This window comes from Glycine soja, chromosome 8, assembly GCF_004193775.1.
Source record: "Glycine soja cultivar W05 chromosome 8, ASM419377v2, whole genome shotgun sequence".
NCBI classification, from domain to species: Eukaryota; Viridiplantae; Streptophyta; class Magnoliopsida; order Fabales; family Fabaceae; genus Glycine; species Glycine soja.
In genome coordinates, this window is record NC_041009.1 from 23,729,167 (window position 1) to 23,736,850 (window position 7,684).

Here is a 7,684-nt window from a genome sequence, read left to right on the forward strand (position 1 = left end):
TACAAAGATAAGCGGGCTCGTACTTAGCCCATGGGCCCGAAATCTACCCTAAGGCTCATAAGAACCCTAGGGCCTCTTGCATCTCTGGCCCAATCTACTTGGAGTTTTCTATCCAATGCCCTTGCGGGGTAGGATTGCATCAATTTATATACAATTTATGACCATATGATAATGTAAGTGTATTCCTATTAAATTTTTTATCTTAGTATATATAATTTATGTTGTGAATTTAGCCAGTGTTTGTCTTAGAGAGAAATAGAATGGCCTGTCAGTTTTTTCATTATATGTTACTAGCACGTTAATTGTTCTCTCCTGAGTCCACTGAGTCCACAATTCTGTTTGAGTCAAGGTTGGTATCTAGAGGTATGCTCAACAAACAAGCCTTCAATGAAATCAAATTACTCTAGTTGCCATTTTGTGAGAATTTCTTAGTGCTATATGGATGCATGATTAGATGAGCAATTTGGTTTCGTATGGTGCTAAAGCCTTCAAAAGTTATCTATCATCTATCTTATATATAATATGTTCCTTGACTTAAATGTGATTTAGTCTAAAAGGAGCATTAATAGTTCCCTTCTGATAAGGAAGCATACCACACCACAGACACAGGGGTGCAAACAGCAACAAAGGTGCACAAAGAACACAAGTCCAAGAGAAGAATAGCAAAACCAGCTTACCTCAGAGACTATGTTTGAGGGTGGATTAGGAATTTAGCAGTGCAAATCATCCTTACTTGATGCTTGTCGGGCAGTAAGGGACAAGCATAACAAATCTGATCCTGTAATATTCTCTAGGCACAAAAAGAGAAACATTCTGTTATTTAGGAATAGTATAAATAAGACATGTAATAAAGCAAGCAAGGCAATGAGAATTATCCTTTTTTCCTTGAATCCTTACTCTGTCTATGGAGGCCCTGGTCCTCGAAAACAATCCTTAGTTTGCAGCTTGTAACAATTGGTGCTCTCATTGTTCTTCACCATGGTTGTTCCTTCTAAGTCTTCCACATCCGTTGATAAGCTAGAAGCTACCCTCATTCGCCTCACTAATCAACAACTTTCCCTCACCAGCCAGCAGCTATCCCTTAGTGAATCCATGAATCACATGACTCACCACTTGGATGAACTTCTCCACCGTGTGACCCCTTTCTTCTCCTCCTCCACTCCACCAATTTCCTCGACCCTCAGCCCCACCACCACAATACCTACAGTAAACCACAAAATGAAGTTAGATGTTCCAAGGTTTGATGGAATAGACCCTCTTGGTTGGATCTTCAAGATCAACCAATTTTTTGAGTATCACGGCACCCCCAAACATGACCAGTTGACGATCGCTTCATTTTATATGGAGGGTCGTGCCTTGGCCTAGTTCCAGTGGATGGCCGGAAACGGTCAATTCACTCATTGGTCGGTGTTCCTTCAGGCACTACAGACACAATTCGCACTGTCACAGTACGAGGACCCCATAGGGCCCCTATTCAAACTCATGCAGAAGGGTTCAGTATCGACTTACTGTGAATGTATATCTATTCTTTATGAGACAACTTTTTATATATGAAAAAAAATGAAATCTTCAACTGTCTCACGTATGTATACATGATTTTGATGATGTCAAAAGAAGAATCAAACAAAGTTGCTTCAAAGGATAAGCATGGCTTCAAGATTAATACAAGATTGCTTCAACAAACAAAGTCTTGCTTCAAGATTAACTCAAGATCAAGCCTTGCCTTAAAACAAAGTGCTTTCAAGACATTCAAGGCTCTGGTAATCGATTACCAGGCAGTGTAATCGATTACCAGAAGACAAGGTTGAGAAATAGCTGTTGAAAAGGGTTTTGAATTTGAATTTTCAACATGTAATCGATTACCAGCAACGAAACTCCTGAAATTCAAATTCAAAAGTCATGACCCTTCAAATTATAACTGTGTAATTGATTACACAAACATTGTAATCGATTACCAGTGGAGAGTTTTCAATCAATTGTGTCTTGCATGTTTAAAGAATATTATTAAATTGATTGCTGCTTCTTCTGCATTCTAAGCCTATCATTTAGAAGGGGGTTAAAAGGTTGCTAGTGGAAATTAATTCACCCCTTCTTAAGATTATTGAGGCCACAAGGTCTAACACTTACCTATCAGAGTTTGAAGATTTAGCCAATCGCATTGTTGGCTTGCCGATGCTGTTCCTCCTCAGCTGTTTCATCTTCGGCCTCATTCCATAGATTCATCGTGAAGTTCAAGCCCACTAGCCCCTCATGTTGTCTCAGGCCTTCGGCCTCGCTCGCCTCCAGGAGGAGAAACTCCACGACCAACGACCCTGACCACTGTCGCGACCTTGCCCTCCACCACTGGTTTTCCCTCGCCTTAATCCTTTACCTCCCCTTTCGTCCTTTCTACCCGCTCTCCCTCCTCCTTCGCCACGACCTCCCTCGCTACCCCCCACCTTTATACGTCTGTCCCCGGACGAGATAACTTCTCGCCGCGAGCAGGGGCTCTGCTTCAGTTGTGATGAGAAGTACCATAGAGGTCACCGTTGTGCCTCTAAGGTATTCTTCTTCATCACGGAAGAGGATGAACCTCCTGACCTGCCCAATATAGCCACACCTATACCTGACCCGGAAATTAACCCACCCGATACCTCACCCATAAACCTGGATCCATACTCGGCCCAATTAAGTCTGAATTCTCTGGCAGGTTACCTAGTGCCTGAAACGTTGTGTTTTGTGGTGACGATCTCTGGCCATGCCGTAGTGCTTCTGGTGGACGGCGGAAGCACTCATAATTTCATTCAACAGCAGTTGGTTCCGCTTTTGGGCCTATCTCCCATACCCACGACACCCTTGCAGGTTATAGTTGGCAATGGTCAACAATTGTATTGTACCTGTGTTTGCAAAGCTGTTTCCATTTCCATTCGAGTCATGACGTTTATCGTTGACCTCCATGTATTGCCAATTTCTGGAGCCAATGTTGTCCTCGGTGTTCAATGGCTTAAATCGTTGGGTCATGTCCTCACCAATTATAACACCTTGGTGATGTAATTCTTTTACGATGGCACCTTGGTCCAATTACAGGGGGATATTGATGCTTCCCTGAGCTTATCTTCTCCATAATTTTTCTGCCTCTGCCGTAAGCAAAATGATGGCCTCTACTATCACATCACTCTGCTCTCGCCTTCGACCCCTTCCTGCCCAACAGACCTTCCTGACGCCATTCAAGCCTTACTCACCAAATATGAGGCTCTGTTCCAAGCTCCTTGGAACCTACCCTCACCTCGCGACACTGACCACCACATTCACTTACTGCCTCATGCGAGCTTGGTTAATGTCAGACCGTACCTGTACCCTCACTATCATAAGCACGAGATTGAAAGCCAGGTGGATGCAATGCTACAACAAGGTTTAATTCAGCCAAGTACCAGCCCGTTTTGATCACCTGTTCTGTTGGTGAAGAAACATGATGGCTCATGGCGCTTCTGCATGTATTACAGGGCGTTGAATACCCTCATGGTGCGTGACAGGTTTCCAATACCCACCATTGATGTACTCTTGGATGAGTTGGGTGGTGCGTGATGCTTCTCGAAGTTGGACCTCTTACAAGGGTACCACCAAATTCGTATGCACCCTGATGACATTCCTAAGACAGCATTTCGGACTCACCACGGTCATTATGAGTTCAAAGTAATGTCGTTACGATTATGTAATGCGCCATCGTCCTTTCAAGCTACCATGAACATGTTGTTCCAACCTTACCTCTGCCATTTCATCATCGTCTTCTTTGATGATATTCTCATTTACAGTAGCTCCTTCGAGGATCATTTGCGAAATCTAGAAATTGCCTTTCAGTACTGCTTGCCAACCACTTTGTTCTGAAGATTTCTAAATGTTTTTTTGCCCAATCTTAGGTCGAATACTTGGGTCACTTGGTTTCGCATAAGAGCGTGGAGCCTTTAGTCGCGAAGGTTGCCACCATCCTTCAATGGCCCACCCCACAAACCACTAAGGCACTGCGGAGCTTCTTGGGCCTTGCGAGCTTTTATTGCAGATTTATTAGAGGTTATGCCACCATCGCAGCACCGCTAGTCAAGGCCACTACCATCGATCCTTTTCAGTGGACTGAGGAGGCACAAGGTGCTTTTGATCATCTCAAGCGAGCCTTATCCGTAGCTTCGGTACTGGTCCTACTGGACTTCCAATTTCCATTTACGGTTGAGACAGATGCCTCAGGTGTTGGTATGGGGGCGGTCTTATCCCAGCAAGGGCACCCTATTGCTTTCTTTAGCAAACCGTTCAGTGCGAAGCTTCTCTATTCGTCCACTTACGTCTGGGAATTGTTTGCGATTACTACCACTGTGAAGAAGTTGCGACAATACTTGCTTGGTCACCAGTTTACCATTGTCACTGATCATTGTAGCCTCAAGGATCTACTCACTCAGGTCATCCAAACCCCTGAACAACACATGTACCTGGCCCGGCTTATGGGGTACGACTATGAGATACAATACTGTTCTGGCACCCATAACCAGGCCGCGGATGCCCTCTCCCGTCTGCCGAAACATGGTCCCTCTGTTTTCATGCTCCTCTCTGTTCCATGTCTGACCTTCATGGACGAGCTACATCGTCAATTGGAAACTGATCCTGGATATGTTAAACGCAGGCACGAAGTCATGAATTCTCCCACGACACACCCTGATTTGTCCATCTCTGGCAATCTAATTTTGCACTGTGGCCGTATTTAGCTCCCTCGGGATCTTCCATTAATTCCCATGTTGCTAACAGAATTTCATGCCGCTCCCACTGGTGGCCATGCTAGCATAGCAAAGACCTTAGCCCTCATTTCTGAGAATTTTTACTGGGTGGGACTCCGAGACGACGTCACCCAATTCGTGGCAAATTGTGTTGACTGTCAATGTACTAAGTATGAAACAAAGAAGTTAGCAGGGTTGCTATGTCCCCTGCCAGTGCCACATCGACCCTGGGAGGATCTCTCACTCGACTTCATCGTTGTACTGTCGCCGTTTCATGGCAACATAGTTATCTTGGTGGTGGTAGACTGGTTTTCCAAAGGAGTCCATCTAGGAATGTTGTCGCCGGCTCACACAGCTCATTCAGTTGTTGTACTATTCACTGACATTGTTGTCAAGCTTCACGGAGTTCCCTGAAGTTTAGTCTCCGACAGGGACCCTTTATTTGTCAGCAAGTTCTGGCAAGAACTCTTCAAATTGAGTGGCACCCACCTGAGAATGAGTTCTGCCTATCACCCACAGAGTGATGGTCAAACTGAGGTCCTTAACCATGTTATTGAGCAATATATGTGTGCCTTTGTTCATCGCCGGCCAGGGTCATGGGGCAAATTTCTTCCTTGGGCAGAGTGGTCCCATAATACTTCGTGGAATGCGGCCACGAGTACAACCCCTTACGAGCTCACCTTTGACTGGAAACCCTTCAATTTCCTAGAGTACATTGTGGGGTCTTCTTCCATTGATGTTGTGGATGAAATGTTAATAGCTCGCGAGGACACCTTTTGGGCCATTCGCAAGAAATTATTCAAAGCACAGGCCTCTATGATGCTGCATGAAGATAGCAAGAAACGCGATGTAAGTTATGAACCCGACGAATGGGTCTTACTCAAACTTCGTCCTCACCGCCAAACATCGGCAAAAGGTTCCCAAGCTATCTCTGGCAAACTGGCCAAAAGATTCTATGACCCTTTCAAAGTCATAGAGAGAATTGGCAGGGCGGCATATCGCTTGCAACTTCCAGCTGAAACCAAGATCCACCCGGTTTTTCATTGTTCATTGCTTAAACCGTTTATTGGAACTCCTGAGGATGAAAAAATAGCCACTTTGCCGACTCAGTTCACTGATGACCAACCCATCATTACTTTGGCAGTTATTCTTAATTACCACCAAACATTTGCTAATCCAGCTTCATGGGACGTGTTAGTGTAGTGGCATGGGTTGTCTCTGGATGAAACCTCTTGGGAGGATTGGGACCAACTTCGCCGGGACTATCACCTTGAGGACAAGGTGATTCTCCAAGGGCCACGGGGTGATAAGGAAGCAAAACACACCACAGACACAGGGGTGCAAACAGCAACAAAGGTGCACAAAGAACACAAGCCCAAGAGAAGAATAGCAAAACCAACTTACCTCAGAGACTATGTTTGAGGGTGGATTAGGAATTTAGCAGTGCAAATCATCCTTACTTGATGCTTGTCGGGCAGTAGGGGACAAGCATAACAAATCTGATCCTGTAATATTCTCTAGGCACAAAAAGAGAAACATTATGTTATTCAGGATTAGTATAAACAAGACATGTAATAAAGCAAGCAAGGCAATGAGAATTATCCTTTTTTCCTTGAATCCTTACTCTCTCTATGGAGGCCCTAGTCCTCGAAACCAGTCCTAAGTTTGCTTCTTGTAACACCTTCCCTTCATTAAATTAAAAGGTCGTGCTAGATTTTCATTTCTTTCTATACATGTTTTTGACAATGTTGTAACAATACAATGCTTTGTATTGATTAGTGTATAATCCCTCAAGATCATTCTTCTCTGTGGTTCTGATCTCATTCATTCTTTTGGCATTCCTGGATTCTGGATTCCTGACCAGGTACTATAATGGAAAAATCTAATATTTTTTTTATCATAGATTAATTTCACATGGAGTTATTTAATTATTCTTGGAGTAAAAGACTTCATCCTACCTAATAATTTTGGTAAACTAAAGACCGAGTGCCTAACCACTTGTGCCATGTATGGTCATTATTTATTGACAAGGAAATTGTTAAATTGATAAATATAGGATTTTTAATTACTTATATCATTTTTCTGTTCAGGAATTGGTTCAAGAATTTGACCAAGAAACTGCTGCAGTTGTAATGGCTAGATTTGCTTCTCTGAAAATGGAGAATGAGGCATGCCATGAGTTGTGTTACTATCTGCTGTTCTCTTTAGTATTCCTAAAATAAATTTTAAGACCATTGGGATTTATTTGCTCAAGCTATAGTAAATTATATCTTCATTCAAATTTGTCATGGTTTTCGGGAAAACAAAAAATTGGGAAAAACAAGTTTATATTGATGTTTGAGTGAAAGTTGTACCTGTTTAAATGTTTTTGTTCACAACTTACTGCAAATAACCATTTTTATCAAAATATCAAATCCTTGGTTGTTGAGCATGTATTATGATGGTAACCAAGAACCAAGTGGGTTGGTTAGGAAGGATCCACTGGTGAATTGGAGGCAGTTATTAACTTATTATTAGGATTTTCGAATGCATGTGATAGAAAATAACTTATCCTGTGTTAGTAATTTATGTATTAGTTATGTGTTGGAAATTGCATGATGACAGTAATTCATAGAAAATAACTTATGGGGTTTATGTATTAGGATATGTCTTATGTTGTAATTTGCAGAGTTTGTGTACAATATACTCTGTAGGAGACTTGTGTTTTTGGGACAACAACTGTGTTTCTGTATTGAGTGTGATTTTTATGTTTAGAATTATATTTTATTAGTTTACCAATCGATATTCTATCATATCATCTATGGAAAATTTTCCAAGTTTCAAAACTCAAACAAATTCTATCATCCTACCGTGGAAGAAAACACGACCTCCAAATCATGAACTTATCTATTTTATCTTTTTTTAAGTGAATTATTATATTTGTATGTTACAAAATATATATATAT